The sequence below is a fragment of the Anser brachyrhynchus genome (assembly GCF_964034855.1).
Source record: "Anser brachyrhynchus genome assembly, chromosome: 26".
In the NCBI taxonomy this organism is placed as follows: Eukaryota; Metazoa; Chordata; class Aves; order Anseriformes; family Anatidae; genus Anser; species Anser brachyrhynchus.
The window spans coordinates 2,976,108-3,000,951 of NC_137719.1; the positions used below are offsets into that span (position 1 = coordinate 2,976,108).

The window sequence follows — 24,844 nt, forward strand, 5'->3', positions numbered from 1 at the left end:
AAACACTAGATGGCACCTGTGGAGATGCAACTCAGGCTACCAAAGCAAATTTCCATCCATTATCCTTTGGTCAGCTGCTCAGTCCCAGGTTGTATAATTGCTCTGGCTTCAGACTGCAGCGTGTTCCCTCACACTTTACATCAGCCGTAAGTCTTGATTCAGTCTGATTCAATTTGCATAATCTCTTCAGCCCTCTATATTTCATTTAGACACCAAAGATTTAGTTTAGTTACAGTTGTGTGTCATTTATCATTTACTTGTCTGCTTTTAGAGTTTGATTTAATCCCCTTGGTTTACTTTAAGAGACTGATTTCTTATCTGCACAGTGCTCTATTCCACTGTGATTTCCAAGCCTTTGTATGTTCTATCTGCATCTTCCTTATTTTGATGTTTATTTTATACCTAGAGATAAACCACCTTCATCTATGATTTAAAAAAAAAAAGTAATAAATTTAACAGGTGTAGGCTGGGCCAGAAACCCGTGAAAGGACATTTGTGTACAAAGAGTGTTTTTTCCAGTGCTTTTTCTGCCAATTGCCATGCTAATGTTTCTTTGTAGGTGGCCAGTATGGTATGAACACGTTGATAGGAATCTGAGATTTATGTCAGACCCTGTTACTGTGTAAGTACATGATGAGAGGGATGCCAGGTCATTCTTGTCTCTTGTGCATTCTTTTAGTCTTTTTTTGTTGTTGTTGTTGGTTTTTTGGAGATCTTTGCTTTATGAGTGTAGCACACAGCAGCAATACATTTAATTATAACATGCAGCAAACCTATACCCAGCTATATGATAATGCCAAAATCCTTGAACAAGAGGTGACTTTTAGCATTTGCACAAGATATTTTTCTCCTGGTAAATTCTCCAGATCTGATTTAATTATTATTATTATTTCTACCTAGCAAATATAGCTAGTTCTTACAATTTTTGTTGTAATGGGCGTATATGTGTACAATACTAATTTGTGGAAGTTTTGTATTAATAATGTTTTCTTTTTTTTTTTTCGTAAAAAAAAAAATCCAGCACAGGAAGAACAATATTAGACAAATATTCTGATTTAAAATAAAAATATAAATCTTGTTGTGTATCTTGCATCCACAACTTAAGAACATGATTGATCAGATGACATCAAAATGTGAGCTCCATCTCTGTCAGCAATCCCACTTCTGATAGCGTCTAATGCTTGCTGCTAAGGAAAAAATTAGGGACTAGGGCAATTATAGAATAGTGAGCGATCCTTTTCCTGAAACTTCGCCCTACCTTCTCTGAAACAGCAGTCCAGAAATGTCAGCAGGAGAAGGTGGCATCATGACGATAGTGTTTTTGTTATCACGCAGTCAATGCTGTGAATGAATCTGTCCTGTAGGAATTTGTCCAATCTCTTTTTAAATCCCATGCTATCTTCTACTTAATTTTAAGTTGCTGTTTGGTAATTTCTCTGCATAGCTCAAATATTTGCCAGGCTGCGTTAAAAATCATGCAAATGATTTGTTTTATGGTCTCAGAGCCTTCTGTGGTCTTTAGGGGTTCATGTTCCAAGTTCTTTTTTGCAGTTACAAGGACTGGAAGTGCGCTGGTTTCCACCTCCTATTCAAAGAACTCTGGAGTTAATAATATATTAAATCACATGGCGATGGAATCGGGAGAGATTTCGTAGCACCAGAGAAGGACCGAGGGTAAGGTAGGGTGGGAATTGTGCCTTTATAGCACTCCTGTGTAATTCTGTTGTAAATCACAGCGACAAACAGACCTGCCATATTCTTAAACAGCTAGTAGAATGCCTCTCCTACTTGTGACAGATCAGTCTCATGCTTTTGCTGTCTTTTGTATATCCATAGGAAATATTTGTATTGTAAAACAGTAATTTATTAGAGAAAAAGAAGCCTGGCTTACTTGGCATGGGGGATTTGAGGGTAGCTTACTTAAGTCTTCAAAAAAGTAAAAGGTTTTTGCAGTAAGGGAGGAAATAGGCCATTTTCTGTGCCTATAAAACTTTCAGAAGTGTTGGGTCTAAATGCCCCAAGGGAGGCTTGGTGCAGAGGTTTGACTAGCTAAATTCCAGACTGGCTGGAGCAAACTGCAGTTGTTCACATGCACAATGCTCATGCTTTTATTCTTTTTTTTTTTTTTTCTTAAGTAGAAAACAATCTGTAGCCGATACTCTTCAAGATGAGTAGTCAAGGAGACAAGTTTATAACGTTCTGTTACTAATAATTTCGCGTTTCCTAATGTATGTAAGGCCTGGATGCTTTCCATTTTAAACTGCCAAAGCAACTTGTTCCTGCGGAATGTCATAGGCTGGGGAGCGTTTAGAGGTGTGAACATTTCAAAAGCAGGCTTCTGCTTTCGCACTGCCGGGGTGTACAAGGCCTCTCTAAGAAGCTGGTGCTGTAGTTAGAGTTGCTTCGAGATAATTGGTGTAGCATGCTTAGGCTGTCAGGCGCGAGCCTGCTTTATGTTTGACAGCGTTTTGCAGTTTCTGCTGTCAACAAATCAGTTGTGTTCCTTGATATGGATGGATTGAGCAATTTTGTAGGCAAAGAATGCTGCTGTCTCTGGTGTTGTTTAATACCGTCTTTTTTTCTTTTTTTTCTTTTTTCAAGCTACCTCATGTCATTGGGTTGGGGTAAGGTTGGAAAACTGTTGGTAACAGTTCATCCATTTCACTTGCGTGAGCGTTGCTGAACGTAACTGGGTGAACATGTTGTGGTCAGGCGCTAAGGGATTGCTGTTGTGTTCTTGACTCCTGCATGTGACTTTTTCACGTATTACGGTCCCTACGTTGACAAGGTGCTACTTGTAGGAACAAAGCTGGTGATGCTCAGTACAGTCACAGGCAAGCCTCCTGTCCTGCAAGGCTGTGATGCTGGTGGTATTGCTGGGTTTTCTCTGAGAGCTTCTGGTACTGCATGTGATGACAGCTCTTCGTGATCCTGGCCAGGATAACTAGCTAAATGCTTGTGAAATGGCGATAAAGCCAAAATGTGCTTCTTGTGTGACCGGAGTGGCATGTAGCTGTTGTGCTGGCTGTTTGCTGAGGACGAGCTTCAGAACGAGTAACTGCAAAGCAGATGCGTGTGTCGGAACACTTTGATGTGCAAACCTTTTTTCACGATTGTTTTCACGATTGTTCCCACATTGGGAACACTGGGAATTTTTTTGAAGTCTTTTTTTTTTTCTTTTTAAGTTTATCTAATTCCACCAGGAGGAAGGTGAATACTGGGTAGTGTTGAAAAGATCAGTTCACACTTCCCAGTGAGCATCTCACTTAAAAAAAATAAATGAGGTGTCATAACCTGAACCCATCCAGAACGTGGCCAGAATGTTAATGATCTTGCCTTGTTTTTTAGTTGTGTTGCATGAACTCAAAGTACTTATTAGCTCTGCTTCCTCTGCCTCTGTGATGAAAATGAAATGTAACACTGCAAAGCCTCACTCCCGGTGATAACCTTCTCAACTGGCCTACTGCTCCACCTACAACTGAGTCAGAGATGTGGATAAGGTGGTTAAACTCTTCCATTTTGTGTTTGTCACTGAGAAGTGTCTAAGCTCACGACTGCCTAGGAGAGGATGTCTATCTTCGAGCTGTGCCTGTAGAAATTAGCCTTGGAAATCAATTGTAACGCATGGCCACGTTTTCAGTTGTTCTGACAAAAGGCAAAACTGTTCTGTGTGCTTCTTGACATCAATCAGAAACATATATTTGCTACAAATAAAATAGTTTAAATGGCAGAAATTGTAGATGTTTCCTGAAACTCCTGCAAATGAAGAAAGAAGTTGCAGTGTTGCTCAGAAGCTCCACGTTGTGTGGGTTAAAACTGCTCTTAACAGCTTCATCCAAGCTCTTTGGCATGGAAAAGTTTGTATAGGTCAAACTTTTTGTTTTAATTTACCATCATCTGGTGAAAGTCTGCGCTAGCATTCTATCTAGATTCTATTTAATATGCACCAGAATTATTGTATTTGATATATATCAATTTTAAATCTGTTTCAACACAACCTTGAATGCCTTTCTGGCAGTATATCACTTCATCAGTCTAGCTTAACTAGAGCTGCTTTTTCATTTTTTATTACCCCATAAAATCTAGGAATGGAACACTTCGATTTTTCTAGTAGTAATTTTTATTACTTTTAGCCTTTTTTTAAAGTACTTGTCAGTGAGATACAGTACTTTGTACAGAGTATATTTTTCAGTTATGCATTATATTTTTATTTCAATTTATTTTAGACAGAATGTATAGCATACATCTAAATAATACCTATGGTAGTTCAAACGAGTGTATTATGAATGTAATTAGAATGGATATAAACTCGGTTCATCCACCAGGATTGGTGTATTTCAGTTGCCTGCCTCTACTCACAGTCACTTTCAAGTAAGGCTTAAAATGATAACTCATGTTGTAGTTTTAATGTTGCACATAAAATCATATTGCAACACAGGAGAGAGAAAATGAATTTATTACAATTTTTATGGTTTTATTTTAATTTTTAAGTTTTTCTAGATTTTTCCCTGGAGTGTGTTATTACACTACTTTTATTTTTTCCTCTAAGAACATAGAAATTGCCATATTAGATCAGACTAGTGATCTGTCTAGCCAGATAGTCTGTCTTAACACAGATGTGTGCCAAGCTCGTTAAAGAGACACGTAAAGACCTACAGTAGGCCTCCGCAGAAACAACTGCCATAGAAAAATCTCCCTGATGGAAAAACCTCTTCTAATTCCCATTCATTCAATTGTGCTCTGAGCCCCCAAATTCTCAATTTCATATCCTCTTGTTTGAAAAGTAGGCTTTTATTTGTTGGCCCTCTCCGTGCTGTGTGTGACCATAGCAGCTTCAAGGAATGGGATGTGGAGCACAGTAATCCCATTGCTAACACAATTCAGGTATTGTATGCATTGATGTATCTGTGCGTTTCTGTGATCTTCTCTTAGTCTGATGATGTCACGATACATTTCAAAAGTAGCAGGTGTACAATGTGAGGAAAATGTTCTTTCGTTGTTGAGAGTTGTTATTTTTTGCAGGGAGGAGTAAAGGGAAAGGAAGAAAAAGGTCGTAGAAGCATAGAGTATCTCCAGTTGGAAGGGGTCCCCAAGGGTCATTGAATCCAGCTCCTGGCTCAGTTCACCTCCTGGCTCTAACTAACTTCTAAACCTGTCATTTCAACAGATTGAAGGTTTCCCTCTTTAGAGGGATTTAGAAGATAATGTTCACTTTAGAACATCCAATTTGCTTTCATGTCATTTCCATGAATGAAGCCAAGCAAGAACCTATGTAACATGAGGTTAATGTTTCTGCAGAAAACTGCGACCAGGTATGTCTAAACAGCATTCCTCAGCCATATAGCCCAAGTGCCCTCCTAGTTATTCTCATTCTGCTTAATGAATACGAATAATACATTTTTAAATAATACCCATAACAATACAGTGCGAAGGGAGAGAACTGGAGTGCTTCTCTAATTAGAGTTTTTGAATGACATTGGAAAAGGGTGCTGGGTTAAATCATCTTTCCTTGCTCTGGGTTGAATTAGCATAGGTTTAATGCCAGTGATAATTTTATGCAACTGTGAGATCAGTAGTTTAATGCATCTGGCAGTGAGACAGGGATTTTCTTTCACTGACAGTGCTGAATAAACCCCTGTAATCCTTTTCCTTTAGCTCTCGTGCCCATCCAGACTTCAGCTTAATAAAAGACCAAAGAAATCAGGAGTCTGTGGAGCACCTGTGACTCGAGCACAGGCAGAATGAGATGCTATCTTAGCATATTTGTGGTTCAGAATCATTACAAAGACTAATAGCCGGACTGGAGGGCTAAATTTACATTTCTACCTCCCATGCATTGCAGAAGGCTTCCCTCCTAGCAAAGTGTGTACATTGACTTAGTGCTGTTACCTGTTGCAGCACCACTCAAAGTGAAACGAGAATCTGGACTGCTTTGGGTAGCATTTCACCTTTTTTTTTTTTTTCTTCTTTAAAGTACAGTTGCACCGCTATATTACAGCTGGATGACAACCTGTGAACTCCAGTGCAGACACTGTTTAATTTTAAGAAGTATGGGTTTTTTCCAAAACTCAGAGAAAAGTTGTGAGTATATTTGTTGGAAGAGGAATTTGTAGAGGTTTCACATATACGCAATAAAGCTCAAGTGTATTGTAATGAAGTATTCAAGACTAAAGGCCGCTCAGGAGGTGCATTGAAGCTGTTGTTAGCTGCCAGCTCAGACGACACGCAGAAGACATGCTTTGATTATCGCATCAGACTTCAGATGTTTCTCATTGCTTGTTTAGCCTTATTCGTAAGGATCAAAAGAGCCTGTTCACACAAGGGTTTGTTTATTTACAAGGATTATACTTGTTAACTGACAGTTTAAAAGGAATTAAATAGGCCTCCAACACTGATAGTCTAGCATTAAAGAGAGTATTAAATGCTGACCTTGGATTCTGTTAAAGGCTTTCTTTTCCTGTTCCTCCTATTCACTAGTCTGGAGTAGGGATGGAAGCTTCAACATGCCCAAGTTGATACTCATTGTGCTATTAGAGAGACATGGCTGAAATAAGATTTCCAGTGAAAATGAATATGGATGTTTTAAGGGATGGTTGTAGACCACTGTGATCCCTGGCAAATGATTGAGAATAACATTGTAGAATAACATAAAATACCATGCTGAGCAGGACGAACTTACTGAAGAACATTGTACCCAGGGCTTGCTAAAGGCAGCGACTGTTAGCTGAGCATCTTTTGAAAATGTGGTCTTGACAAGAGCAGCACAGATCATAGAAAAGCAGCTAAAATGAAAAAATGACTTGTTTAATGTTAGATCTAAAAAAATAATAACAACAACTTGATGGCTACTATTATTCTGGTCAGTATTTTGGGTTTGGGTTTTGATAGAACAGTTTTACACGGCAAGATTTTTTTGATGAAATTGAAATACCTCAGAATACATTAATCTTATTTTCCCATGGAAAAGTTACCGAAATTCAAAATCTGTCTTGTTTCAAATACGATGTGGTATGCTGTACTATATCTTAATAGAATAGGAATTAGCAGTATAAAGAAACCAAAATGTTTACACAAGATTTTTTTGATGTGAGTTGAAATACTTCATTTTTTTTTGTCCAGCATTTCTTTTCTCCAGGTTCAACATTTTGACTTGAATAGCATGAAAATACATTTTGACGTGACTGTAAATGCAAGTTGTGCTTGGCCATTCCTTCTGACTGGCTTAGTGTAGTACCTCTTACTGCGGTACAGCTGCGCGAAAGGAAAGGTCACATTGGAAACGTCTTCTGTGATGAAACACTATGTGAAGGAGAGCTCCTTAGGGAGGCAGATGACATTAATGGGAGATGTAAAATGCTGCATTAATATGCTGGATTTTACTGGGGGGGGTTGTTCGTTTCGTGGGTATAAGGGCCAGCAAAATACCCCTTAAAGCAAGTTCTTGAACATGTATAGTTCTAGCCTTCAAAAAAAAAGGAGAGGAGAGGAAATGCAAGCTTAAGATTAATAGGAAATTTTCAAAACTTTAATTAAAAACAAATAAGATGTTTAAAAAGGAATGGGGTGCTGACAGTGGAAGATGATACAAAGAAGTCTATAAAATAGTGTAAGGACTATTGAGGTGCGTTATTATTGTTGTCATCTCCTAGGTACACAGCTACTGCTTATTTACACTACTTTAAGATGCCTTTAAGTTCCAGTCAGGACAGCAAAGGCTGTTGTGCTTGGCGTTGTACATGCAGGGACTATAAGGACAGTGTCTCCTTGGAACTGAGATCTGTATTTTTCACATATAAACAGTGATTAGACACAGTATCACAGTATCACAGATTTCTAGGTTGGAAGAGACCTCAAGATCATCGAGTCCAACCTCCGACCTAACACTAAGTACTCCACTAAACCATATCGCTAAGCTCTACATCTAAACGTCTTTTAAAGACCTCCAGGGATGGTGACTCCACCACCTCCCTGGGCAGCCCGTTCCAATGCTTAATAACCCTTTCGGTAAAGAAGTACTTCCTAACATCCAACCTAAACCTCCCCTGTCGCAACTTTAGCCCATTCCCCCTCGTCCTGTCACCAGGCACGTGGGAGAACAGACCAACCCCCACCTCGCTACAGCCTCCTTTAAGGTACCTGTAGAGAGCGATAAGGTCGCCCCTGAGCCTCCTCTTCTCCAGGCTGAACAAGCCCAGCTCCCTCAGCCGCTCCTCGTAAGACTTGTTCTCCAGACCCCTCACCAGCTTGGTCGCCCTTCTCTGGACTCTCTTGAGCACCTCCATGTCCTTCTTGTAGTGAGGGACCCAAAACTGAACACAGTACTCGAGGTGCGGCCTCACCAGAGCCGAGTACAGGGGCACAATCACTTCCCTACACCTGCTGGCCACACTGCTTCTTATACAGGCCAGGATGCTGTTGGCCTTCTTGGCCACCTGAGCACACTGCTGGCTCATATTCAGCCGACTATCAACCAATACTCCCAGGTCCTTCTCTGCCAGGCAGCTTTCCAGCCACTAACTGGAGAACTAGCTAGAACACTAGCTGGAGAACTTTGAAGTGGCCCAAAGCTTTCTCATAATTGATTCTCTACTTGCCTGTTTTGTGTCTTAGAGATGTAACTCTGTTGATAGAAGTGATTTTTTTCTGAAATATAATGATAGAATTGGATCAACTATCCTCCCTGCTCTTATATTCAATGCTTTGTCCTAACCCATTCAAGTTCTCACTGTATGTTTTTGCAAATTAACAAGACAAATTCCACAAAGGCTGAGTAGCAGCTCCAGGCTTGATACACATTTAATACCAGCCCTGATGGTTTTTGGAATTTTAGGGAGATTAAATCTCTTTATTCCATCTGGCTGTCTTTGTAATATCTACCAGATCAAGTGTGGAAACCTAGTTGCCTTTTAATTCATGTGTGGCTCTCTAATCCCTGGGAGGAGTTATATGGGAAAAAATGTTAATTGGTTGAAAATTTAGATGAGCTACCGCTGAAATATTCTAGAAATTAAACCCAGTGATATTTGTGAGCTGTAATGTTTTCATTTTTCATCATGTCTTCCACAAGAGAAAAGGTGTGAGATTTTTTTTCCCCAGTCTGCACCTCCAGGTGCAACCAGGTTGTTTCTCCATGTTTTCAGCCATTCTGGATGGAAAAGAGAAGAGAATATGTAGCCTGCAATGACATAAAAATACAGAAATATTCTAAAAGCCTTTGGAAAATACTAATCCCCCCCCTTGCACCTCATTGCTGCAATGGCCAACTGGGATTAATGAGCAAAGAATGCTTTGGAATAGTTCTGAGGGGGGCTATGATATTAAATTCTGATCTTAAAGAGCTATTAAGATGTTTAAAAAAAGATAGTGGACTCTCTTCCCACTGGTATACTTTGAACTTTGTCTCCTGTCTGTCAATAGCGTACATATTGGCTATCAAATTAAGATATTAGGCAGGCAAGGCCGTTTTGTCTGGGAAGGACTTTTCCTGGCAAATACTGCAGGAAAAACCTTTAACAGTCGTCATCCTCCAAAAACAATGCATAGCTGGAGCTAAGAAGAAAAAAGAAAAATCTGTATGTGTGTGTGCATGCTTTTCTCAAGACCTTTAAGGGGAAGGGTTCTAAGAAATAACATGCAGTTCTGATGGTACAACACTACCTAATTTTTAAGTTGACAAGACTGACCTTTCTCTCTTTAAAAATGGCACTTTCTCAAGACCTAAAGTAAGCTGCAAGTGAAAACTGCATTCTAACTTAGTCTCAAACAAAAAAAAAAACTAATCATCTTAATTGTTCCATCATATTTCCTTGCATCTGGTAAAGCACAGTCATTGCAAATCGCCAGTATTTCAGGGGACTGTAATTTGTATGGTTATCACACAAGTGTGAGACTTAAATTCCTTTCTTAGCCTGCTCCAGTGTGATATTTGAGAATCATTTTGTTTGTTTTCCTCTCTCAGACTAAAAAGCAATCCCACCCCAAGCAAGATGTGCATGGCCAACAGAGGAATTGCATTATTCCAGTTGTTGGGGAGGCAGCACAAGACCTGGAAACCTGGGCTTAGTTTTTAGCAGTCACACAGTCCCTAGATGATCCTGGGCAAGTTTTTCTTTGCAGATTTGCTAACAATATTAGAGTATCTTGCAGTTTAATTATATGAGAAATAAAATTAAAAATGCCTAATGCTGTATGGCCGAGCAAAGCAGAATAGAACAGTTAGTGGCCAATATTTTCTTTGATAACTAAAGTTTCAAACTTAAAAGACAGAAGAAAGGGAATGCTACCGAAAACAAGTAGTAGTTTAATTGCAGGTTGGCAGCATGAGTCAAAATTATATTTTTTTCAAGTTTATTTAACTATTGTATTTAAATTTGCACTGGAACCGATATTTCCAAATGAAGTTTTTTTTTTCAAATTTGTGAATGAAACATCTTGGCGATTAAATACTTGCATTTTTACTTTTTTTTTGGATGACAAGCCTTGCAAAATTTAATCTGATTTGACAAGTAGAAGAGATTTGAGTCTTGGTGAAACTGAGTTTTGAGCTTATTTGTCAAGAAATTCCATCCAGTTCTACATGCCTCTCTAATTGAAAGTTCTCAAATCTGATAAGAGATCTAATGGCATTTGATGAATTCAATGCTACTGCATTCTTCTGTCAGAAGTCTGCATCCTCAAAGGTCATGAGCAGTGATAAGCCCCCAAATATGCTGCTTTTGTCCTTTGCCCAGATATGTGGATGATACGTTGCTCAAAAGAGCATCGATGCAACTTTTCAGTGGAGGAAATTCTAACCGAATATGATCTGCCTGGCAAGAAAGATTAATTTGATATCAGGCAAGTTCCACATGAGATTGAAAAGGCAGCATCACGTTGGAATCGCTTAAAATTTGTTGACGTTCGGCATTTACTGACCGATATAGGATGTAGTACAGGTGGCTAAACAGGGAGGTTGTCACAGACATGATGAGGATTTCAGTTTCATTAAATAGATGAAAGAAATATGTATTCAGTCACTTCTGATTTAAAAAAGAAAGTAAGATAAATCAAGGGGAAAAACATTGAAAACATGGGAATAACTAATAGGGAATGAACTAAAATGCTTTTGCTTGCAAATTTTACTTAGAATTTGTTGAACCACTTTGTACTTTGGGCAGCAGAAAACCCTGAACATTTGAAAGCCTTTTTTCCTGTTTTCAATGTTTCTTTTTCTTCTGATTTTTTTTCTTTTTTTTTCTCTGATATTCTACTACATTCTTCCTCTGTCTGTCAACACAAGTTTTTACTCTAGATTTTTTCATAAAGCTTTTTTAGCTTTGAATTGTGGAAGAATCTGTGTTTTTAAGTGATATTTCTGCCCTTAAGTGTTGTATAGGGAACCTGGGAAATTGTAACAACAGGCTTGTTGAACTCAATAAGATGATGGAATCCAAAGCATATTCTCTTAATTTTTGTACGGTGATTTTCCCAGAATTACATGACACCTTAGTGTTGTTGATTCGTGAATACTGAACTACTGAAAATGTAGTTTTATTTTTCTCCTATATTTTTCCCACTGAGGCCTTCTGCGGTCTGTTACTTGAAATCTTGATATTCTTATCTAAATTTCGGAACAAAATCTTACATTACTTTAACCCCAAGTGTTAGGTGAGATGGTTCATCTGGCTTCATAAACAGTAGTGGTTTGGGAACTAAACCACTGACTTGAAGCTTTGTAGTCACTGCTGGAAATTGAAACACTTGAAATACAGCAGACAGCTGTTCTTATGGGATCATAATGGGAAGATGAAGATTCACAGTCCTGAGAAAGCTAATTCTGAACTGGTGTGTTAATGCTTTTTCTTTTAGTGTGATCCGTGAAAGGTATCGCTGTTTCGTTGCCTGGTTTTTATATTTAGAACCACAGATCAAGCTGCCAGCGTGTGCAGTTTAATCTAGAGAGAGAGATCTCAAGTTCTGTGCCTTATAACCAAAAAGGCAATTTCTGCAACACATGAGTCTGATTTTCCAAATGAAATGTTAATCTACCACTAGGAGGAGGAACCTAGTACATACTAGAACATTTATTTTCAATACTATGTCTGAAGAATACGTGCTGGCATATGCAACCACTGCATTCCTGCCCTAATTAGGATTTTCACTAATTCTAATGGTAATAGACTCTGCAAATGTACATAGTAATGAGATTTTTACTGTACCTAGATGAACAGGCTTCTTTCTGACTGAAGGAGAGACCCCCCTGAGCTCCTGTGCCTGTCACTGCACCGTATCTTGTTGCGATGTTTTGTCCACTAGTCATCTTTAATCTGTATTTTGCAAGAAGTAAGTTATTCTATTGACTACATAGTGCTAGTGCTGAAACCCTTATAAATAAATTCCAGCAGAAGCTTTTCCTTCCTTATCTCTTGCGTAAGCTGAAGTGCTAATTTCAGTAAATCCTAGTCTTAGATGGTGTAAGGGCTTTCTTGGAGGGCTGTGTATGAATGCAGATGTTCTTCACCTCTCTAAATTAATACATTAACGTCATAGCACTTAGCTTGGGTTATCCCTTCTGTTTTCCTAATGCATTATTGCCAAAATAAGATCAGGATGTGCATTCATGAATAACTTGATATTTTTTCACATGGGAAAGCTTTTAGTGCAAAGCGACATGCTTTATTTCTTCGGGGTTATTGCTAGTTCAATGGCAATTTTTTAAAGATAATTTTTATAGATAAGTTTCCCCAAGTCATTCCATTCGGAGTGTAATTGGTAGTGATGTCCCTGTTCAGAGCTTTTAAAATGCTCCGATAGCCATCGCAAGCTCTAGGGAATATTTAGAGAGATTTCACCGGTGTTAGAATTCCCACTTAAATTGGGACTACTGGTGTGACCTAGCACAAGGATTCTGGGCTTTAATAGCAAAAGAAAACTGCAAACACTTAAAATGGGCCGAAGAGGGAAAGTTAGCGGAAATGTAGAAAGATTCTGGGGATTCAAAGTCGAGCTGTTCCTTACGTGCTGCATCTTGGTGCTGCTTCCACATGATGATCTGGGCTTCTGCACGGGTTCTCGTCTGATACCACAATGTGGAACAAAAATACAAATAAACCTTTTATCTGGCAGCTAGAAGCTCTGACCTTTAAGAAACAAATTAGGAAGTGTTAAGACATTTGAAATCTGTTGAAGCTAGTCTCTCAACTGAGAAGCACAACTGGATTTAGGGACCGATACAAAGCCCATTAGCATCAGTAGAGTTTTTGCTGTTGACTACAGCAGCATTTCAGTTAGGCCCGTGGTTAATTAAGCTGGCTAGCGAACAGCTGGGCATCTCCAGGCAACTTGCAAGTTATTCGGAGCTTTCAGTTGTCAGCACGCAGACGGATGTGATAGTTTGAATAACACAATGAGGCTGTTGGCTCTGTAACAATACAATTGCAATAAGTTGGCTGGCTGGCTTACCTGCCAGGACGAGGATGGTTGTCATGAGTGTGATATTTATGTGGACTACTTTTGGGAAAATGGTGAGAAGAACTGTCTTCCGTTTTTGTTTTTTTCTTCCCATTACAGGACCTCCTAGAGCATTTGTACTTTAAACATTTATTTTAAATGCAGGTAATATTACACGCATGAACCATGACAGACTCCCTCAGTCATAGATGTTCTTTCTGAAGCCTTTAGATTTCAGTTCCAGATAACATTGTTAATAATCTGATGAAAGCTCTAGGTCTTTGGCTGTTCTCTAGGGAAAGAACTTCATCTGAGAGGAGCAGTGACTCTTCTATCTCTGCAGGCAAGAGCTGTAGGTCAACATCTTTCATTTGCAGAGCAAATTTTAATCGGTGAAAATACCAGTCATGGGAATAAAACAAGATCGATCTTCAGGATTGCATACTAACAAAACCAGCTATTTTCACTTCTAGTCTGAACCGTCAAGGACTTTAATGTCTCCATTGAAGAGAGGTGATCCACTTTTATTGTCAAGTTCCTCTGAGAAATGTGCAAATTTTATAGGACAGAATTCCAACTCCTAAAAGATACCTTCCATGACACTACAGAAAGCACATCATCTCCCAAGTACCATACCTTCTGTTTGATATCAAGTAGCTGTGACTGTGTAATACTCCCTGACATCAATGAAACATTTTAATCTAAACTTCAAATCGTAAATTACTTGTACTGACTCTAAAAGATAAAGGCGTTGTACCATCGGACTGCAGGAGTTGGAGTAAGCTGTTGTCTTCATTTGGGACACTCCTTTCAGGAAGGCACAGCAAAAACTTTTTTTTTTTTGTGGTCATTGCTGGTGCTCATTTTCAGGTCTCTTTATTTTTGTGGTTTTCTGAAAAGTACAGTTCAATGAAACTGCATGTGCCCAAAGGTAGTAAACCCCTCTTTCTTCGCCCATGAATCTCGAGCCTTCTGCTGGGATAATTTAGCAGTTTGTGGAGCCATGTAGTATGTATAGCAGATGAGGGGTCTGATCTGACTTAAAAATAACCCGGAACATCATTGTGGCTTAGTATTACATTTAATGTTCATTCTGTTCTAACAGTTTGCTGTGTAAATGCAGAAGGAAGGTGAAGGAATTGACAAATCTTCGTATTGGAGGCAGCAGTCTCAAGCACACACAAGGGGAGTTGTTTGTCCAAGTTCCTAAGAAAAGGCCTGTGGAGTTTGAGTGTGATGTAACCACGTCTTTCAGCTAACTCCTAGGCCATCACTTCTCTTTGTTCTTCTGTCAGGGTGGCTCTTTTGACGATCTCCACTGTTATCTCAATTGCATCCAACATAGCTTTGTTGAGCAATGTCTCCCCCTTTTGATAATCTTAGGGAAACTTCAGCAGCAGCAGCACTTTCCTGTGGCGTCTCAAGTGCTTTTTTTTTTTTTAAGCTGTTTTCTTATCAAGTAGTGCTGAGGATGTAGTTGCAACATTATGAGATTAGAAGTGACAGAATCCAGTCCGTGGTACTCAGACTGCTCTCCAGTGCTGCCCCACAGTTTCTACATTTTTATTTAATGACATAGGGAGTGTTACCGAGTTTTGTCCGTGTGCAGCTTGTTCTCTTCTCAGGTTTGTGCTAGTGCATTATAACCTCTGTTTATCAAAATGTTCCTTTTAGTCGTAATAGAGAATGTTATTTAAGATGCTAATACCGCTGTGTGTCACAAACCTGAATTTATGGTGAATTTGATGAAGAGCTGTGACTTTTGTTTGTCTGCCAGACTATTTTTCACGTGCTGATTTCATATTCTCACTTTCACCTTACCGGCCTACCATCCTCATTTGTCTTTTTTGGGCGATTTATTGCTATTTTTCTGGTGCCTGGGCTAGGCTCTTTTGCTTGGAAACTAACTTTTATGTATGTGTCCTAATAGTTTCATAAGCAGGCAGAGTTGAATTGTATGGGGTTTAGGTAGCCACGATGATACAGATAATGATAAAACATTTTTTGTGTAAAACGTGGCACACAGTCCCCTAAGTTTGTATGTTAGACTGTTCTGGAAGTTGTTGTGCCTTACCGCTGATAATGGAAGATATGTTAAACTTGATCTTAATTATAATTATTTTTCTAAAGCAACACGGTTCCGTTCCTGATGAGCTGTACCAGCTCTGGCTCAAAATGTTCAGAATAAACTTCTCTGGGACTTTGCCATTCTTGTCCAGTATTGAACTAAGCAGAGATGTTATTTTCTAAGTCTTGGTGTTACACAAAGGGTTTATCATTTCTGCAGTAGTGCTTCTGTATGGAAATCTCATTATGTATTTCAAAAAAGAATGCAAGCAGTATGATTTTCAGGAAGTGTAATTACATTTGGAGCTGAAAGGTAGCTGTCTTAGAACATTTGACCTTTATAATAGGCTGGGCAGAACATGTAATGGATACTTAGGCTTTAATGGTCTTGGAGGACTGAGGAAAGGTGATCTTTAAATAGGGATCCTATTTAGTGATTGCACAAGGACGATTTTAGCATAGGGAAAGTTATAATGGGGAATCAGTGTCTTCCCCCCGTCCCTGCAACTGTATAAAGGTTTGTGATAAAAAAAAAAAAAAAAGGGCTACTGAAATGGACAGTGTGACAGATGCTGGGTTTTGTCAGAGTGGCTGTATAGGGAAATCCAGGCCCGTAAGAACAAGCAGTTGAGGTTTTAACCAAAACTTCATTGAAATCAAAGGGCATCTGACTATTAAGATCTTGGGGTACGGGTGTGTGGAATCAGGCCTCACAATCCCAAATCTTTCTCATTTTGACCCCTCCCGTACAGACTTTCACAGTTTGAACAAAGCCATGCTTAATGATCACTTGTTGTTTCAATAATATTTGCAGAGCAGGTTTCTGTATTTTATTTGTCCATATTAAGCACGTAGTTATGATTAAGTTAATTGCAAGAGAAATACATTACAAATTATAATGAACTTTAGAGAAAAAAACGCCTCATTTTTTGTTATCTTTAACATCTGGAATCCTGGATTGACTTTTATTCCATCTATAGTGAGCTTTTCTTTTTGGATTTTTTTCATGCGTTAGGTCTTTCTGACTTTTGAGAACATACGAATGTACATGCATGTGCAAATGCTATTACTGTAATTATCAAACTTAGATTCATTAGGTGAATGAATTCCCTGTGATTACAAGACTTGGCAAGAAAATATCTCCCAGGCCATCTCAGCTACCTGTGCAGGTAGGAATTGGATCCTGGAAAGAGGGTGGTGCAGTGACATGAAGGCAGTAACCTTGTCCTTTCTGATGCAGCCCTGTCGTAACTCTAGGTGATTTCCAGAAAGTTGCTTCGTGTCTGTGCGTGATGCTTTTAATGAGCAGTGTTTCGAGACTAATCTTCCTAGGCTCCTTCACTGGGCAGTGCTTACTGCATTGAGCACTTTGATTGTAAAGGGAAACTGAGGAGATGAGCTTATGTTAGCCTTTTATAGGTTTATAGCCTTTTTTAGGCTGGATATTAGGAGAAATTTCTTTACTGAAAGGGTTGTGCAGCGTTAGCCTAGGCTGCCCAGTGGTTGAGTCAACAGCCCTGGAGGTATTCAAGAAACATGTAGATGTAGATGTAGAGCTTAGTAGCATGGTTTAGTGGTGGACTTTAGTACTTGGTTAGAGGTTGGACTAGATGATGATAGAGGTCTTTTCCAACCTGAATGATTTTGTGTTAGCCTAACAGGACTAACGTTACCCTTTACCAATATCCACCTGTGTCATTTTTATGGGCAGAAAGGTGACTGTAGGACTTTTCTGCTTACTCTGGCTCTAATAGGAGTAGCATCTCTAGTACAAAACTGAAGACCAAAAGAGTATCACAGGTGTTGGATAGAAAAGCTCTACACTGTGAACTCTGACTGTGTAAGTAGTTTAAACAGGTTGGTTTTGTTACCTTCACTGCTAAAGCAACAAGCAGTGTCAATATTACTTATTTAAATCTCTCTGGGTTATTAACATCCAGCAACAATCGAAGGCTTGAGCTTTGCTAATAGCAGCAAACCTCTAGCATAGGGGAAGTACCAGCACTCGGATGTATTGTACGCCGTGTGATGGGGACTGCTTGACATGTGTTTTATTTTAAAAATGCCACTAGCTGAAAATTCATCAGACTTGTAATGCAGGCTTGAATTCATTTATATTGCTGGTGGAAGTAATACCTCAAGAGCCTTAGACAGATGCGTGAGTGGTGTAAGCAGGCAGTGTTCTCGGTGGATTAGAAAATGCTTCAAGCACCATCACCACCCCCAAGTCCTTTCTGCCCTTGCCTGCCTGACCTTTTGGAAGGTTTTAACGTGGGGAAAGAAAAAAAAAAAAAAAAAGCAACATGCCCAAACTCATGCCTTCTGTTACCCTCAGGACCTTCTCTGGACCTTCTCTAGCTTAGCTACATTTGGAGTTTTTCTGCGAATCCATCTAGTGACCTGTGCCTGTTAGTGTGACCTGTGCCTGTTAGTGCAGCCTGTGCGACCTCTTGTTGCAGCTCTGCCTCAAGTAGATACACAGTGTAATTGAGTTTTCTGCCCAGTGAAGTCCTGAGATGGTCCCATCTGTTAATAGTGCATAATACTAGGAATCGCCATTTGTTGAAGCCCTAGAGTTCATACTTGTCAGAACTGTACAGCAGCTGAATCGGGCATGATCGTGCATAGGGCAAGATTGCAGCAAACCACTCATTTGGATGCTCGCCAGCGTTGCGGGTTCAGTCTGCACATGATTTCCCTGTGCTTCTCGAAGGTGAGGGTGGGGAAATAGCTCCCCTCCTGGGGACTGGGTTTTTTAAATCATCAAGAAGTCATGTGTGTGTGCTTTAATTTGTGGCCTTGCTTAAATTATCTGGAGTCCTTCAAAAGGAAAAAAAAAATCAATTTGACTTTGGCAGCTGTCTCTACAATGCCTGCCAATCACCATAGTATCTTGGCTATTTTTAAGTCTCCTGAAATCAGTCTGCATTAAGGCAATAGCTGTGCTTGGATTTAAGCCCAGGACTCTATCAATATAAAATGATTTGTTGCAAGTTTAAAGATGCTTCATCCCTATTCTCTCTCTTTTCATTTACATTTTAAGCTTTCATCAAAATGTGGATCAACATTACTAATAGAGCCTTTTTTTTCCTCTGTTCTGCTTCATGCTTTCTACAAAGAAAACCTAAGACTGTATGCTCTTAACCTCTGTCTAATGTAAGGCTTTTTTCCTTCCCATGAAAGAAGAAGGATCAAGTTGTTCACTGAAAGAATCTGCTGCAAGTCTTGCCAGCCTTGTACCATTTGAATACACTTTCCAGTACAGTTGTGAGGGACGTGAAACAAGTGTGTAGGAGAGCAATCCACAAAAAGGAGATGATCTTTCATATGCAGTAAGTAATGGAAATAATCCTTAAAGAAAAGATCTTATTCTTCCAGATTTAAGACCCAGGTTTCCAAAGTGCTGAGTGTGTTGGATCATTGGTCCTATTGACACACTAGCTGTAGAAGACTTCGGGATGCTTGCCTGCTCCCTGCAGCTAGGATTCTTTCTGTGTTTGTGTTCTCTATAATTTGTCAGGAGTCATGCTCACAAGGGGAATAGTTTATTTCAATAATCAAGTTTCTGATTGCAAAACTTGCTATTTACTTGTGTCATTTCAAACCTGCATGCAGTCATTATGTCCATCCACACAGGCTTTATTTTTCAGTGAGATTTCCCTGGGGAAAAACAAGTACCCGATATCACTGTCCGTGCTGTAGAGAATTACAGTCAATTAAGTACTCTAAGTCACTTTCATGTGATTGAGTATAAGAGTGTTGTTAGTCAAGCTTGTTTTAATTTATAAAAAAAAAAAGTTCATTGCTTCAGCTTCTCTTTAGTAGAAACATAATTTCCCTGTATGTTTTTCCCTAGATTTCAAGGGATTTCTGTGGCGCAGACCATCATACAGAAGAAAGGAGGCATTTGTGTTCTGTGACATAAAGCCAATGATTCTGTCAATCTCAGTGGTGTAATCTTTATATGCTATTAGAAAGCATTAGCTCTCTTTTGTCACAGCTCTCAAAGCAATGTTGTTGTCAGAACTGTTAACGGAAGTGTATTCAATTAAATATGGACCATCCCTTTACAAATAAATCAGAAGTATTTTCCTAGTTTCACGAGTAAATATTGTGATTTATTTGTAAGTAGCAGCAATGTCCCTTATGAATGTGGGTGATTGAAAAGAAACCCTTGGCCTTAATAACCCTCCTGTTTTCATACAGCTTACCTGAGAGTGGCACTGTACGAAGAGGTTATCCAAGGTGGGCAAACTGCGTGTTTCTTGTATAGCTTTTTGCCAGCAGCAGAACTTAGAAGTGTTTTAAAAAACTAGTTGCTGTTAGCATTTGATAAATGGTCAACTGCACAGAAGTGAAGGAACTTTCCTGAGGCCAGCTGCAGGTAGGAGTTAGGCCCAGCTGCACTGATGTCCAGTCAGGAGCTACATGGCTGCCTCCTGAGGCGGTGCTTCTTTCCTATAAAGAGGAGCTAACATCTCACCCGGGGCCACTCGGTGTAGGCTGCTTTTATTTACCCTTATTGCTTAGGCCTTGCTACACCTCCTGTTGTGTGGATGTGTGGCTGAGTGTAGCCAGCAGGCCCAGGGGGGTGATTGTCCCCCTGCACTCTGCTCTGGTGAGGCCTCACCTCGAGTGCTGTTTTTACTTTTGGGCCCCTCACTACAAGAAGGACATCGAGGCCCTGGAGCGTGTCCAGAGAAGGGCTACGAAGCTGGTGAAGGGCCTGGAGCACAAGTCCTGTGAGGAGCGGCTGGGGGAACTGGAGTTGTTTAGTCTGGAGAAGAGAAGGCTCAGGGGAGACCTTATTGCTCTCTGCAACTGCCTGAAAGGAAGGTGTGGGGAGCTGGGGGTCGGCCTCTTCTCACAGGTAACTGTGACAGGACCAGAGGGAATGGCCTCAAGTTGCGCCAGGCGAGGTTCAGGTGGGAAATGAGGAGACATTTCTTCTCAGAAAGAGCAGTCAGGCATTGGGACGGGTTGCTCAGGGAGGTGGTGGAGTCACCGTCCCTGGGGGTGTTCAAGCAAAGGGTGGGTGGGGTGCTTGGGGACATGGTTTAGTGGTGACAATGGTGGTAGGGAGATGGTGTGACCAGATGATCTTGGACGGCTTTTCCAACCTTAATGCTTCTATGAGCAACCTCTGAGCCTCTGAGCAACCTGTGGCAATCCCTGTGGTAGTTCTTCGTAGTGCCAAACAGGCTGAAAAGGTTGTCCCGGCCCACCATGGCCTTGGAGGCAGCCGGGAGTGTTTTTGAGGTTGCAAAAGCTGCAGGACTGTGATGGGTGAAGTTCAGTTTGGCACAAACCGTACTCATATTGCCTGTACTGTGTAGAGCCACAGTGTAGAGTTGCTCTACAGAGTGTAGAGCAAGTTGTCCCATTGCCTGAGTCCAGATTTCATCTCAGAAGAAAGTGAAGGGAGTGAACTTAGCAGAGAACTGGCTCCCCGAGCCCTGGAGTGAAACAGCGAACAAACTGGCAGCAGAGACTATTTGTGTTCTTTGAGGGGCCGGAGAAGAAACCTGCTCAAATTAAAGCCTATATATTCTGTTTTTCTTCTCCCTGAATTTTTTCCAGGCACGATCATCAAATGCCTAATAAACAAAATGAAAACTAAACTTTAAAACAAAATCTGTTACTTAATTTGTGACAAAAAGATTGGACAATATTTTTCTTGAAGCTGCAGTTTTTGCTGGAAATTCTTCTGAAAAACAGCATCACCTTGTTCTAGCTGAATTTGATTTCTTGTAAGTATATGTAATTTAAAGAACTGTTTGATGTTCTGTGTGGGTGGAGGAGATGATTTTTAACTGTCTTTAAAAACAACAACAACAAAAAAAAAACAGTGTTCTTGCCTGGCCTGTCTCAATATGTGCTAGATATTATATAAGTAAAAATTTTATTTTTATTTTCCTTTAAGGCATGCTGCAGTAGCATTAGTACCTCTGGGGAAAAAAAAGAATAGATAATTCTTATTTGTTATTTAATTGTTCAAAGTTTTGTAAGTTCACGAGATGCCTAATTTGTACCATTTCACTACTTTTTGGGTGAAAACCTCTTTCAGGCTGTATCACTATTTTCACATGTGGCTTAGAGTTTTGAGCTCTTTAGTTTATCAGCACTATAAGGAAAATCTTCCTGGAGACTTTCCATCAAACCCATTTGTTGATGAAGGAGGGAACATCTTTTCTAATGCTTTAAAGCAGACGCCATAAATTTTGAAGTGAACTTCCCGTGCCCCTATTAATAGATAAGTAATTTTTTTTAGCACCACCCTGACCTGAGTAGCTGAGATGGGACAAGCTGGGAAGGTGAATGCTGTGAACGGGGCGATTGTCACGATTTAGAGGAAGTATTTTTGCTTTGCTCCTTGATATTTTGTGTGTATGTGATAGAGACATTCGAACGTTATGGTTTGGGTACCACTGAGTAATTAACTGGCTGGCTGAAACAGGAGGTTGCTGGTTTTGTCGGTTCTGGATTGCCCTGCTGTGTTCAGCTTTGTGAAGCGCTCACAGCTGGTACTCGAGTGCAGGCTGAATCTGGTACTTAATAATGTCTTTTTGAGTCCTGTAGGTGCTGAAGGTGATGTGCTGGGTGCCTCTGCTGTCCTGTAAATTCTTCCTTCAGATCCACAGTACCGCGGTGTTTCTCTAAGCCTAAAATGCAGCTCTCCCGAAAGGCTGAGGCTGGCTCCAAGACATTTCGTTGGAATTCAGTAGGTTACATATAGAATCTAATGTACTCTTGTAAGAGGCGCAGCAAAAGAGAATGCCCGGTATATTCTGTACCGGGTGGAATAACGTAACTTCCTAAAGGGCCGTAATGCCTGCTGCTGTCATTCTGTGCAGTTCTGCAAAGCTAGTTGAGAAATGTTGACTTCAGTGGGCCGCGGTGCTGTTTACAGAATGGTTAACACTGAAATAGCTACTGTGGAGTGTTTGGTAGGGCAGGAAAAATGCTTTGTTTTTCAAAGCTCCCTGAAAGTGGCTGCTTGGAAAACAGGACTCCCATTCCATTCTTCTTGGACTTTTAAAAATAGCCTTGAATTAATAAGATGCAAAGCAAAGGGGGAGGAAAAACAGGTACCCACCAATCGTTGTCATAAAAATAACCATAAGAATCAGTGTGATCGTAAAAGTGTCCAATTATGATGTTTTGCTGCAGGCCTAATAAAAAAAGATATAAACAGAATGTAACCTTGAAATGAAATAAATACATTCAAACATCAGGCCATAGCATAAGAAGAAATAGTGACTTGGGCTTTGTTCCAGGCAATTAAATGTTGGGTTCTAATTGGTAGGAGAGCATGTAAGAGCCAAATCTCCAAATCCAGCTGTTCCTCTAACTCTGCGATGTTCCTGCTGACAACCAGCGGGTGTACTTTCATTAATCATTGACTTATTTACTAACAATATAGATTCTTGTGCATTTGGGGCTATCTTTTATGTCAGAGGAGCTCAGCTGCAATCAGAAAGGCTGTTTGGGTTCAAGGACTTTCCTTTGTCTTGCTGCATCTCTTGCTAATGCTTGGTATTAGAAGATAGCTGTTTCTAAAATTGGCACATGGTGCTGTCAATTTTTGCATGTTGGTAGAACAGCCCCCGCTTGTCACAGGGTGCCGTTAGCTGCAAGACTGTTTGAGTCTGCAAGTATAAAATTGCCAGTCTCTGGAGAAAAAAGTGCTGCTGCTGTTGCTTGTTTGCCACCCTAAATCTAGTTTTAGCGCTCTCCTGATACTGCTTAAAAAACAAAAACAACAACAACAAAAAAAACCCTAACAAACACAAAAACGAAGAAAAAACAACCCGCAACTTTTTTGTCAATGTGAAGCTTAATAGAGTGGTTATTATAAAAGTACATGAAACCTGGTCTTGATATTTAAGACTGGTTTTGTTCTAAGACTGCTTTACTTTCAGTGACTCATACGAGGTTTCACCCATTCCTTAGTTAGTCCTTTAATAAGCTCCTTTAATAATTCCTTTATTACGTTCAGCTTTTCTTTTCCTAAATAAGGGTACTGAGGGCAAGTTTATTGAATTTGTCTGCAAGAATAAAGTTTAGATTGAAATTTGCTCTAGGACTTTCCCATAACTTTGGCGTTTTATCCATAAGCAAACAATTCTTACAGGTCGTTACTGATTTCTTAAGATGCATCAATTCTTTCTCTGATTTTGGTAAGCAGATGCTTTATGTTAACTTCTCAATACCATAGTGTCACCTTGTTAGAAAATAAAAGTTGCATTCCCCTTTGGTTTAATGTTCATCTCAGTACTCTAGTAGTTTTTCTATAATTATGTAATCTACCTGTTTTGCATGAAATTCTGCTCCCAGGTTTGCAGTACAGAGCTCTTCTGACATGCAAGTGGGAAACAGCGTTGGAAAATCAGCAGTGAATGCAGACAGGTAGAGGTCTTGCTATAGGTTGGACATGGGGGAGAAATCTAGGGAATGTGGGGTAGAGGATAGGTGATCCCTGACCATGACTTAAGGGAAATGACGTATCAGGGCAATATTTGGTTATCTTGATTCTGAAGGTTGGATCAGTCAAAGAAATGTGTTTGTTTCTGATGTAGAATGTGGCAGATGCTTCCCATATTGTGCCATAAATTTTGAGTGAATTAGCCAAACTGAGATTTAATTAATTCTTATGGAAAGCATCACAAGATCTTTTTATATGGCACCGTTACTTTGGTCAGGGAGAAATTATTTTTCTGCTTCACTTTTTTCCCTAAATTTCCCAAATTGAAGAACAGCTGCACAAAGCACCACTCAGTGTCTGTTTGGTAAAAATCTTTGGTTCAAAGCTCTTTTCAGTACATTCAGGTCTTGGATTCTTTCTTTTCCACAGGCTTAACCCCAAGTTGTTTGCTATCAACCAAGCTCCAGGCTAACATAAATAAAGTCCGTCAACATAGAACTTGCAGAAGAGCTACAGCGTAGCTGAATTCTCGTAAGCATGTCTGATGGTAAGTCAGAAATCTCCTTAACGCACCTGATTATCATTCAGGAGAATTACATCGATTATGGTGTATTGGAAGTGTGTTACTAAAGCAAGAAATAACACATGAACATGCACATATATAAATTAAATGTTGTGTTCATTTCCTATGCTTGGAAAAAACAAATGGAAGAATGCAATTAAAAAGAGATAGCGACTAACATTTTTCTTTTTCTTTCCAAGTACTTTTGGAGCGTAAGTGTACATAGGTGGGCTTCTGGAGTGCAGACTTTTTAATTATTCAGTGGAGTTGCAGAGTGATAACTTCTTAAGGACAATTGAATCCTGATGTGTTTTTTTTGTTTGTTTGTTTGAAAGCTGAATTCCCCCAAGCCAGGGATTGTG

At 39.8% G+C, this 24,844-nt stretch overlaps 1 protein-coding gene across 3 annotated transcripts in view; it reads left to right on the forward strand.

Annotated features, from left to right (window-relative positions):
- LRRTM4 (leucine rich repeat transmembrane neuronal 4) overlaps positions 1 to 24,844 on the forward strand; it is a 328,293-nt gene that overhangs the window by 21,874 nt on the left and 281,575 nt on the right. Inside the window, exons 7-12 of one of the 3 annotated variants that reach the window (XR_013942190.1) lie at positions 10 to 146; positions 560 to 622; positions 1,552 to 1,674; positions 5,168 to 6,081; positions 23,833 to 23,904; positions 24,350 to 24,467. The gene's annotated coding sequence lies outside the window, so the exon portion shown is untranslated. The other 2 variants (XR_013942191.1, XR_013942192.1) reach the window with 2 other exon arrangements.